At 41.5% G+C, this 13,018-nt stretch overlaps 1 protein-coding gene across 1 annotated transcript in view; it reads left to right on the top strand.

The window, feature by feature from the left end:
- The first annotated feature begins 2,794 nt into the window (after positions 1-2,794).
- The window catches only part of SLC16A1 (solute carrier family 16 member 1), a 32,987-nt gene continuing 22,763 nt past the window's right edge, over positions 2,795-13,018 (top strand). The window contains exon 1 of the mRNA XM_007459046.1: positions 2,795-2,955. The gene's annotated coding sequence lies outside the window, so the exon portion shown is untranslated. The remainder of the gene's footprint in view (positions 2,956-13,018) is intronic.

The raw sequence follows: 13,018 nt of genomic DNA, 5'->3' as shown, positions 1-13,018 counted from the left end.
GATCATGCCACTTATTAGATGGGTGGCCTTAGAAAAGCCTTTTAGCTTCCCCAGACCTTAATTTCGCTTTCCGTAAAATGTAGGGGGTTATGCTAGATGATCTTCAACCTCCTCTTAGCTCTAAATTTCTGATCTTATGCTTACTAGTTTACCTCTTCAGTGTCTCATGGATTAATCAGGAAGAAAACCTGGCAGAAAAGCAAAAATTTTACCTGTGTCATTTCATTATTTTTGCCAGCTCACCCACGCCGTTTCTACTTTTTCAGCTAAGAACCCTGGAGTTGCTTTTTTTTTATCTTTTACTTTGTTTCCTTTATTTATTTTTTGGCCGCGCAGCATGTGGGACCTTCGCTCCCCAACCAGGTATCGAACCTGCGTCCCCTGCATTGGAAGTGCGGAGTCTTAACCACTGGACAGCGAAGGAAGTCCCACCTTGGGGATGCTTCTGATTTTTGCCTCATACACTTTACGGACAAGTTATACCAATATTAATTCATAAACATTTGTAGAGCACTGTCCAAGTTTCACTGCTTTTGCGAGTACTATCTTATTTGACTCACAACAGCTCAGGCTGGTAGATATTACCTTCAACTTATCTGGTAAGAAAACTGAGGCCAGAATAGGTCAGTGAATTAACTGCCTAAAGTAACAGGGATAAGAAGTTATGGGAACAAGTCTGATTCCAAAGCCTATGTTCTTTTCACACTACAGATCCTACTAGGAGCAGATCCAGATTTTATGGGGCTTGAGGTATATATAATTTTGGTGGATAGCTTCAAGAAAAGGAATACAAAACTACAATACAACACTAAGTATGATCCTGTGACTACACTGTTAGGACCAAGTGAGGGAACTTTAGAGTTAATCTTTAGGATTAATTTCATGGTTTTCCATGGTTATACATTTATTTAGTGCTTACTATATGCCAGACACTAAAGTAAATACTGACTTTATTATCATAACAACTCTATGGGGAAGGTAGTGGCCTTGTTTTACAGAGCAGAGAATGAGGGAGGGTCAGAGAGGTAAAATGATTTGCCTAGGGACAAAGAGCTAGTTAAGTGCCAAGTATCAAAGTTGGAATTCAGATCTGATCCTGGGTCCACATCGTTAATCTACCACACTATGCTCCTCTATAAGCCTTCTTTTGAGGTTTCCTGGGAATCATCTTATTCTACTACTTACCACTACATCCCATTGTTCAGGTCCTGATAGTTCACCTCTGAACCAGTCCTAGTTTGTCTCCCTAATTCAACTCTCCTACCATCTACCCTGAATGCTGCTACTACCCTAACAGTCCTGAAGCACTGCTGTTCTAAATCCTGACCACCCGAAACACCTGAAGAGCCTTCCTTCTCTGCATTTATTATTTTCTCTGCATTTATCAAAGGTAAAAAGCGATTACTGCTTATAAGCAGTACTTGGCTATAGATTCCATACTGTCTTCTAATGTGCTGAACTGTTACTGAAAGCTTTTTGTTGTGTGAAACAGAGTCAGAGTGGGAGAGAGGAAGAAAGCACACGGAAGCATTCAGAATTTTATCCTTCAATCCCCACTCCATCACAATCCAGGTTCCTCACTTGCAAAACAAAAAGCTGAAGGCCAACCTCACAGGGTTGTAGAGGGAATTAAGTAAGGAGAGGGGGAGGGGAGGGGAGTTGGGCAGGGTCAGGGCAGGCTCCAAGTACTTGTCAATGTTGGTAGATTTCTACCTGACTCACCCTCCCCCAAAATTTGTAAGGCAGGGGTCTTGATTCGTACATTCTTGGCATTTCTCAAAAGAAATTCCTCGGAGACATCAGAAGCACTCCAGGATTATTTAATTTGATCACTTCAACAACACCATAGGGTTGTGAGGATAGTTCAGGTGGACTGCTAAGAATACAATCGGCCCTTCAGAACTGCGAGCTATAATTATATTTTGTCCCAAATCCTCAGCATCCATAAAAAGTTGGCCTCTCTGCAGTCTCATTTCTTCATATTTCCGACACACAGACCCTCCCTTGGGACCAGTGTCGCCACCGTCAGACGTGCTAGCACCTTCTCTCCCGACTTCTGCCTTTATACCCACCATTCACCAAATGCTACAGACCAGGCTCAGTAGGAAGAAGATTCCATAAATTCTCTCAAAACCACCAAAAGCCCTTCTGAGGTCGCTTCTACTACTGTTGCCATTTTAGGGAGCAGGAAACAGGCCCTGAGGGTTTGAGTGACTTCCCCGAGGTCACAGAACTCAAGCAGCGAGCCCACAGCCCACGCTCTAAACCTCTAGCCCTCGGCCTCTTCCCGGGTCGGAGGTGCACCCGCGTCCACTCAAACCCCGCCCAGTCTCCCACTTCCAGTCACTTCCCCGCTCTTCCGCGCGCCCATCTCCCCCCACACCTGAGTCAGGAGCCGGGGGACACGCCCCATCCGTCCTTAGCGGTTTCCCCCTTTTCTCTGGCAGAGACTGAGGGCGAGATCGACGTTGGTGTCCCAGATGCGAGTAGGTCACCCCGAGGTCCTCCGACGGCTGGCCGAAAGGGCGAGTCCCCCACAGCAGTGCGGCAACGCGGTCGGCGTTGCATAGCGGGGCGCAGCTTTCGGGTCCTGTCGGGCCGCCGGTCACGTGGCGGGGAGGGGGCGCCAGCGCGCGCGAGAGAGTGAGCAGGCGCGCGCCTGAGAGCTGTGGAGGCGCGAGTTGCGGTTCGTGTGTGAGTGTAGGGGGGAGGGGGCGGTGGCCGGGAGGGCCGACTCTGTGCGCATGCTCCGGCCCCGGCCAGTTATAAAGCAGCCTCGCTGGCCCGACCCGACAAAGTGCTGGCGAGCTGCGACGTGACTACTCGGTCGGGTGGGCTCCCGGGCGAGCAGACGAGGCAGCCGGTGAAAGACGCTACCTGGACCCTGGGCCCTGCGGGACTCCAGCCGCGCTGCGGCGTCACGTTCACGCTCGGCGCCGCGAGCCGCGCATAACGGTTAGTTGGTAACTGGCGGCCGCACGTTCGGCCGGGACCCCGCGGTGCCCTTGCCTCCTCGGCTGGGTCGGAGGGAGCCTCGGGGGAGTGGAGAGCTTGGTCTCCGGGGGAGGGGGGGGCAGCCGGGCGGGGGCATCTTGGCCGCAGCAGCCACGTGGCCTCGGAGCGCAGCGTTGGCGAAGGAGACCCTGAGGCGCTGGGGACAGCGCTTTTCCCAGCAGAGCTGCAGCCCCGTTGTCAGGTGCGGGCCACCGGCCTGGTCGAGGAGTGGGGTCGAGCTGCCGGTGACCTTGGGGAAGTCGCTTCCCCTCTAGCCTTAAGTAGGCTGCTCCGGAGCTGCTTTTGATCTGGGAAAGGATCGACGTGAGGCCGATTCACGTGGTGCCTCCAGACTGCTGGCGGCTTTCTCCCGGTACTCGGGGCGGGAGTTATTTTGGACTCGTGGCACGCCCGCCCCAACCTCCTCGGCCAGCCAATCCTTGTCCCACCTGGCGACTTGGCGGTAGTGGCCTGAGCGAGCTGCAGTCCCCGCAGCCTAGGCGTGACTGCAGTGTCTGAGAGGACTTTGAGGAGGGGACGTTGCAACTGGCAGACGCCCGGAGTGGTGCTGACGGGAACTCTTTGTCATTCAACCTGTAGCTGCAGAACGTCCGCCGCAGCGCCCTCGCTCTGGGGCTTTAAGGCGGCCCTGTCGGGAGGAATTTGAAGCATAGCGTTACACTTGGTCTGATGCACGCTTTTTGTTCCAAATACATCCTCTTTTTCCACGTGCGTTTTAACATTTCATTTATTTGTCATGACTTATTTGGTGCGACAAGCAGTTAGCTGCCAAAACTACTTTGTAATTAATCTTAATCAAAAAAACAAACATTACTCCCCCCAAAACAAACGTTACTACTTTAGTCGAGTTTCCAATTTGCTTATAAACTAGGCATCTACTGATAACAGTAAAATGTTGACAAGCTACTTTATTTGTCAGAACTAGTTTTGAAATTTTTTTTCAAAAATTATTCTGGTTTCGAAGTAAAATGTGTACACTTCAGTGCCCTGATAAAACAAATGTGGATATAGTTACTAGAGGAATGTAGTGATACGGTGAACTCTGAATTGTGTGAGAGTTTGAGAGAGTATAAGTAGGAATTAGCTATTAATAAGCAGTTTTGATGTCAGCTACCAGACCAGTGAGGTGATGCAGAGAGTATGTATTTTTGTGTAGTTTTTTAGTTAGGCACTAAATATACCTATAAATCCGAGTTTTATACGGTAGGGTATAATTTTACCTTCAAATTGCCATAGATATAATAAAGAATTTAAGAAATCTAGCCCTTAAAACAAGTATTGGGTAAGTATTAAAAGTTGCACTTCAGTAATTCAGGGATTAGATAGACGCTGTTCTTTCATTGGATTGCAGTGCTCCTTGTTAAAAATGCAAGTTAATGGTCTGGGGAGCATTACCTGAGATCTTTATAGCTGAATAGGTTCAAAGGTTTAGTTGTAAGCTTAACATAATAGGCTATAGCATACCTAAACAGATTAAAAAGTAAAAAGGATCATGCCACCATAGGATGAACCAACTGATCAGTGTTTCAATAGTTTACATATTTTTAGCCTTTTAAATATTAATGCATATAACTCTGGAAAAGATGTTAATGACCAGCTAGTCAGTTTCCCTTATTTTATAGATTAGGAAGCTAAGGTTGGAGAGGGTAGGTGACTTCTCATCTTAGTTCTGAAAGCTTAGTAATGGTTGGGTGGAGATGATGTGTCTTTTGACTCCCATTTAGTGAGTTCGGCGCTCCTGTGCGTTCTCTAAAATTATAAATATAAATATGAATTATCTCATGCCAAAAAAGTTATTTTGAATAATAACTTCCCAACTTCTTACATCCTTCATTCCCACTATATTTTACATCCACTTCATAATATGCATGCCTATGCAGGATTTAGGTCCCTGTAAATGCCTACATGGCCAATCTCATTTTGTTAGAGGACAAGGGAGATGCGACTTGATTTATTATTGGCTGCCAGGCACTAGGATTCAGAGAGACCTAGGATTCAGCAATGAACAAGTTCTAGCCCTGTCACTCCCAGAGTTTATGGTGTAACTGGAAAAATTACCAGAACAAGTACTCTTTACAAACAAGTATTGAGTATATGATTGAGAAAGTACAGGTTCTCTTGGGAACAAATACTGTATTATGTAGGTGTAAGAAAACTCCCAATTTAGTATGGAAGCAAAGGTAGGCCTCTCCGAGGAAATGCTATTTAACCCAAGAATTGAAGGATGAATAGGAGCTAGCTAGGCCAGGGAGTGATAGTGGAAAGAGCATTACCGACATGAGTACTAAAGCTACAGTCAGAGTACAGGGTACATTAGAAAAACGTATAGAATTTCACCAAAGCTAAAGCATGAAGAGGGAGCAGAGAGAATGGGGAAAGATGGAAGTAGACAATATCAGATAATGAAAGGCCTTATTAGTCATCTTAAGGAAATAGGGAAGGAACTAGGTAAAAAAAACTTAAGGAAGTGCTCCTGTCTTGAAGCTAAATGAAGCAGTTTAATGGTTTTAAATGGGGCTGGGAATAGCATGATCAGATTTTGAATTTTAGGAATATCACTCTGGATACAAAGTGGAGAACAGGTTGGAGGGAGGCTGTTGGAGTTTTGTGAGACCACAGTGATGGACAAGATGGACAATAGTGGGAAGATGGAAGAGAGAGGGGAACAGACAGGATTCAGTGATAGACCAGATGTGGGAGACTGGGGAAGCCAGAGAAGTTAAAAATATCTCCCAGGTTTCTAGCTTGAGCAAATGAGTTTATTATTTTTCTCCATTTAACCAATGTGGACATTAAGAGGTTGTGTGACTAGCCCAGGGCTGTTCAATTTGTAAGGGTTGGAAACAAAACTCAAATCCATTTTTGTCCTTTCTGTGGTTTTGCTGTTATTGATAGTGATTTTTTTCCCTTCTAAATAATTTATTATGGAAAGTTTCAAACCCAATTGAAGTTTCAAACAGCCGTTACTGTTTCATCTGTACTCCTACTTACTCCCTGCTGCCCCCTACTGGATTATTGTGAAGCAAAACATAGATACCATTTCATCTGTAAATATTTCAGTATATCTCTAGAAGATATGACTCTTAAAAAACCATAACCACAATACCATTATCCCACCTTTAAGCATTAACATCACCAAATAACCAGGCAGTATTCAAATTTTCCTAAATTGTTTCAAAGTAAGTGGTCTGTTTGATTGGGATCCAAATTACATTTGGTTGGTATGTCTTTTAAACTACAGGTTCCCCTTTTCTCTCTTATTTTCCTCGTAAGTTATTTGTTGATGGAACCGGGTTATTTTTTCTGCAGTTTCCTCATTCTGGATTTTGTTGAATGTCCCTCTGGTATAGATTTAAAATGTCCTAGTTTAACATGTTCTCCTATCCCTCGTATTTTCTGTACATTTGTAGATAGATTGAGGTTGGATTTCTGAGAGGAGGCATGGTGTGGTGGAGAGGGCAAATATAATTCATAGGTGGTGGTGTGTATTTTTCCATCAGGAGGCGTATGATGTTTGGTTGTCCCTCATTCTGCTATATTGATGGCCTAGTTCCGTTATTTCTTTAGTGGTTTGCAAATGGCAATAATTTAACTGTGCCTTTAATTCTAACATTCCTTCGTAATTGATTAGCTAGAATACCTCTATAAAAGAGGTAGTTGGAATAGGAAGGACAAGTTAAAAGTTTGTGTGCTTTAATACAATATCATATATGATCACAACACTTTCTTTGTGGAGAAATGTATTTCAATGTATCAAGGTACATCCTCTTTAAAAAGCCAGTACATATTTTGTTAGGTTGTTTTTTAGCACTTGATGTTAATGTTTCGAATAGCTTTTAGTATTTGGGATATTTAGAATTTCTGTTCTTAAATTGGTAGGGATTCTTTTGGTCTTTGTTCTTTCTTGAAGAGCTTATCTCTTCCCATAGCTTTGGGGGAATTTCTGGTAGAATCACTCCCTAACCAAATCTAAATCTCTAGCTGTAACCAGATTACAGATTTTAAATTCCTTGAGGACAGGGATTGACTACTCCAGGTAGCCAAACTTAAAATCTGAGTCACTTTAATAGTTCTCCAGTGGGCTCCCACTCTACCAAATGCAATTAAGTGCCAGCCCCTTCTCCCCTTTGTTATCTCGTGTCCACTCCTTCCCACCCCATTGTACTCCCCTTTTTCATTCTTATTACTGCTACCTAATTTAGGCTGCTGTCATTATTAGATTGGTACAGTGACCTTTTAAGTTGTATGTTACTCATCCTTTAATTTGCCCTGACAAATTTTTCTCCATTCTTTTTTCCTCTAATTTTTTTTCTTTTACCTCTCCCTCTCTCTCCTCTTCCTCTTCCTCCCCTTTCCCTTCCCCTTCTCCTTCCCCCCACCTCTTTCTCCCTCTCTGTTTTTGGTTGTAGGATCCATTTTATAATGGATTTATGGCAGGAAGACTAGTGTAGGTGACCTGTTTGAGCCATAGTGGCTTGCAGACAAGTGATTAAAAGAGCAATTATGATCTTATAGAAATGGTGATTTCTCTCCTGGGGCCACAGTATACACAATAACTACATGAGTTCACATCCAGGACAGTGTGACTGGCTGCATGGGCTAAGCCATTGAAGACTGCCACTGACCTTTTATGAAGAAACAGTAGGATCCAGCTCCTTTGGTTGTCCACACTCCGCTATTGCTGATCACAACTACTCATAATGTTGAATCCGATTGATTACAAGGATTTAGCCTTCATATAAAGGAGAAATTCCTCAAAATATACAGGCATTGTAAGCTGCATATTTGATTATTTGTTGAAAAATATTTCTTCCCTGCGATTTTGCTCTTATATAAATCTTCAGAAGACTATTGAGTGAAGGCCTGATGGTACAGTTCTGGTGTGTTAAACTATCTTGGATAATAATAGAGCTTAACAGAGCTTTTGTAAATTGCCTTATTGAGCTTTTGAGAATGAAAGCTAAGTTTTTACCTTATTAACTTTCTCTTCTGTTCCCCAATCAGAGGTTTTAACCTGGGATCTGCAGATTGATACTCCATGTTGGATGGAATTCAGGGAGTCTGTGAACTTGGTTGGGGAAAAAATTACATCTTTTCATTAACCCCTAAGTAAAATTTAGAATTTATTTCAACTATGAATGCAGGCAACAAACCATAGTAGTATTGGCAGTACCTGTGACTTTGTCACCAATGGAAATCACATATTTTCGTGTCATGATACAGCGGCTGCAGCTATCTTGAAATTGTTCAAATTCATCACTACTTTGAAATTACTGTGGTTATTAGACCCACTGCTAGATCTTATCTAATTTCGTACTTTAAAAATCACATTATTATATCCAATTTTAAATGTCTTGACAATAATACCTTTGTATACATTTAAAAACATTCTGATAAAGGCTTCGTAGGTTTTATCACACTGCTAAAGGAATCTGTGGCACCAAAAAAGCTACGAACTGCTGCTCCTAACTCCTGTACTTCTGTTCCTCTGTGAGAGTAAAGTTAGCTAGAACCTGTGATGCAACACAGCACACAACTCATGATGTCACGGTTACGTAAATTTTTTGGCCCTTGACTTTTATGTACTAAATCATAAATTCTGACCTCACAAATGAGAGGGAACAAAATGCTTGTGTATATGTTAAGGGAGAGTAAAATGATTTTCACAAATTAAGGCAGAATAATTTTCCCCTGTATTTAGGAAGTATATGTTTAAAATTACTGTTTCCAAAGGAGTTCTATTTTAAGGGCCATAACTTAAATAGGATAATGCATGTCGTCATTGACTTGGATTTTCTTGCCCTCTTTTGGGTGCTTCAGCAAATGTGCTTAAAATTGCTTCAAATCTTGTCTTCAGCAGCTCACTATATTAGATTCAGACCTTTATTTTGCTCAACTGGAGGAACCCCTAAAGATGTTGATGAATCTCAGGTTTGAAATACCTACTCACTTACTATTATTATTACACTTATTATCTATTGTGATTGTGTAATGGTGTTATTTGTATTTACTGTATTACCTAGAGAACTACTTACTTGATGTAGTAGAGGGAAGAGGAGTGGTTTAACAAATTACCTGTTTCCAGGAAAGTAAAACATTCATTTGAAACTTACGTATTTTTTATATAGATATATAAATTTATTTATTTATTTATTTATTTTTTGGCTGCGTTGGGTCTTCATTGCTGCGCGCGGGCTTTTTCTCTAGTTGGGGCGAGCGGGGGCTACTCTTCGTTGCCGTTGCCGAGTGCGAGCTTGTCATTGCGGTGGCTTCTCTTGTTGCAGAGCAAGGGCTCTAGGAGTGTGGGCTTGGTAGTTGTGGCTTGCAGGCTCTAGAGCGCACAGGCTCAGTAGTGGCGCAGGGGCTTATTTGCTCCGCGGTATGTGGGATCTTCCCGGACCAGGGCTCGAACCCGTGTCCCCTGCATTGGCAGGTGGATTGTCAAGCACTGCGCCACCAGGGAAGCCCCTGAAACTTATGTATTTCTAATAAAGGAACTGATTATTATCTTAACGAGAACACAGATTTATATAGTTAGCAATTAAAAAGGCTATTTAAGTTTAATTACAGTATATTTTGAGGTAATAATGCCGACTTCTTTAGTCTATATTCTTGAAAAGCTTTGCAAGTAAACATTTGAGAATGCTGGATAATGCTTTAATGCCAGACAAACAGTACTCAGTTTTAATACTTACTCTTTTGTGGTTTGTCTGTTACTAATAAAACAAACAAGAAAACAAAACAACTTAGTTCTTTGAGATAATGAGGGTCAAAGGTAGCATAATAATGAAGTTCAGGCTCATTCAAAGGATATTTATTAAACAATTATGTGTATAAGAAATTACTAGAAAGAGATGAAAAAATATATATTTAAAAATATGGTTTGAAACTTTTAGGAAGAGAATTAAGCTTTGAAATGAAATGTCAGCATATTACTATGTTGCCTCTAGTCTTCAAAACTTAAAAGTTTTTCATGTGAAACTAAGTGTAGTGTTAATTTTTTCTGAGTTCAACTTAGCCTTTTGCAAGAAAAGGAAAAGCTTTCTTTGTTGTTTGCCTTTTAATGAATTGTAAATCTCCCCATTAAGCTTCAGAATAGGTAGTGAAGTAGATTCTAACTGAAATACCACCAGTTATATTCAAGTATTGATTTATATTCAAAGTAACATAAGTGACACAGTTTTGATATCATATCTATTTGTAATTTTAATTCAGCCTATTATATTTCTTTAGATTTTGGAAGAGGATAGGTCATATATTAATGAATTGAAATGGCCCATTTAGCTCTTGATTTGTTGAATATATATTTGCATTGCTGTAGAAAACAACATATACAGGTATTCCAAAATATAGCCTGGAATTCTGCCAAGCAAAACCTGCTTTTGGAGGACACAGCCTCCAACTTCCCTTTCTTCATTCACTACTGCTCACATTCTTATGTTTTATATAAATTTGAAATGGTTTTACATTTGGAAACTCTTGCCCAAGCAAGAAATAAATTAACATGTGAAAGGGAACAGGACTTGGTGTCAACATGGACAGTATAGCTAGTTTTTTAATCTGCTAGAGTCAGGCAAAAATGAAGCATTAAAGAAGGCAAAATCTGCTGGTGTAGTAATAACTCAGAAAGTGATACTGATCAGATAAGTTCTGTGCCGAAAGTTGTATTCCATAATTTTTTTCTTTTATTTAAACAAAACAAAACAAAATACCTTTCTGCCTGTGTTTCTTAGAGTTCCAGAAAGCTTAACATCACTGGAGGGTTTTTTCTGGTTTCATATTTTTCCACACTTCTCAAAAACTGGGAGAGTCAGATTCTTTGAATCCTAACATTTGGTCATGGGGGAGGGGTTAGTTGGTTGTTACTTTTTTTTGGCCTCCCCGCACAGCTTGTGGGATCATAGTTCCTGACCAAGGATCGAACCCGGCCCACTGCAGTGAAAGCATGGGGTCCTAGCCAATGGACTGTCAGGAAATTCCCTAGCTTGTTGTTGTTGTTGTTGAAACAATAGCCTCTGTCCTTAATTCATGGTCTAAAAGCACACACCTAAGCTAATTAGGGAAATAGTTACTTACAAAGGAAGAAACAAATATGCAACTTATTATCTTAGAGTTTTCAGAACCCTACCCAAGAAGCATTGAGTTAAAATGTCATGGAGGGGATTAATTCCATGTGGCAAGGTATATTCAGAAAAACAATAGTGATATTGGGGGCTGGAACAGAATCTTAGCATTAGATAAATTTATAATTATGGTATTTTCAGTTAATGAAAAAATAATTTCATTTTTGCAAATTACTAAATGCTTGTGTCACATCAATATGTGGATTTGGAAGAAAATTATACTGTTTTTGCTTTTGTTAGTTTCTGAATTGATCTTTAACACTAAGGTATCCTAAAGCATTAGTGCCTCTTGTAAGTATACATTTTAGTTGTGTCTGATGTAATAAAGAATTGGTTCTACTAACTTCTCTTAAAGCTTTGATAAAGCAACTATACTCCAATTTTTAAAAAAAGCTTTGAAATATCCATAGAAGTTACTTTTTTTTAATGAGCAAACAACTTTGTTTGTTTGTTTGTCTGTTTAGGCCGCACAGCACGGCTTGTGGGATCTTAGTTCCCCGACCAGGGATTGAACCCGCGCCACAACAGTGACAGCACCTAGTCCTAACCACTGGACCACCAGGGAATTCCCCCATAGAAGTTATTTTCTAATCTTTGGGCATCTTCATTTGCCTCCTTATCCCCATATGTAAGCCCCAGTATTAAAGAGCACTTAAACTAACTTGATCTCATGGTTTTTGTTTTAGTTAATTATGCTGCTATTTCCTAAAATCTATTACAGATGTACAGTACTTTATCTTCTCTGTTGTGTGACTTTGAGGGTAGCCTAAGTGCCTAACCACACACACTGAGGTGGGATAGTGCCCTGGAAGTTAGGGATTTGCAGTGAAAAGTAAAAATGAATTTGCCACTTCTTTGACTAGGTGTCCACCTTTTACCCAAGGATTTTAATTAATGCTCAGCCCTAAATAAGCCACAGACTTGTTATATTGGAGTATTAGCTGCTTTTTTTTTTTTTTTTTTTTTTTTTTTGCGGTACGTGGGCTTCTCACTGTTGTGGCCTCTCCCATTACGGAGCACAGACTCCGGACGCGCAAGCCCAGTGGCCATGGCTCACGGGACCAGCCGCTCCGCGGCATGTGGGATCTTCCCGGACCGGGTCACGAACCCGTGTCCCCTGCATCAGCAGGCGGACTCTCAACCACTGCGCCACCAGGGAAGCCCTATTAGCTGCTTTTTAATGTAGAAAAAAACGTAATGTTATTGTCTGTATTAAAATAAACCTTGCCATTGTTGACATACACTGTTCTCAGAGTTCTGAATATTGGTATGACTCTTAAAGTGTTTTTGCCACAAAATACAATGAAAGAGGAAAAATAAGGCTCTTTTTATTTTTTACAGTATGAATCAAAAGCCTTTGAATTTTGCAGAAATTCCATATCTAAAAATCTGTCCTAAATTTCTAGTTCACCGCAGTAGCTTTTTTTTTTGTTTTTTTTGATGTGGACCGTTTTTAAAGTCTTTATTGAATTTGTTACAATATTGCTTCCGTTTTATGTTTTGTTTTCTGACCGTGAGGCATGTGGGATTTTAGCTAGCTGACCAGGGATTGAGCCCGCACCCCCCCACATTGGAAGGCAAGATCTTAACCACTGGACTGCCAAGGAAGTCCCACCATGGTAGTTTTTATAGAAGAAAAAAAAGTAGGGCTTCCCTGGTGGCGCAGTAGTTGAGAGCCTGTGCTCCGCAACGGGAGAGACCGCAACAGTGAGAGGCCCGCGTACCGCAAAATAATAATAATAATAATAATAATAATAATAATAACAACCCATATGTGCAACAATAGGTGATTTTTTTTTTTTTTTTTTTGCCGGTACGCGGGCCTCTCACTGTTGTGGCCTCTCCTGTTGCGGAGCACAGGCTCCGGACGCGCAGGCTCA

This window comes from Lipotes vexillifer, unplaced genomic scaffold (genome assembly GCF_000442215.2).
Source record: "Lipotes vexillifer unplaced genomic scaffold, Lipotes_vexillifer_v1.1 scaffold400, whole genome shotgun sequence".
Classification (NCBI taxonomy): Eukaryota; Metazoa; Chordata; class Mammalia; order Artiodactyla; family Lipotidae; genus Lipotes; species Lipotes vexillifer.
This window is presented reverse-complemented; position numbering and strand designations above follow the sequence as displayed.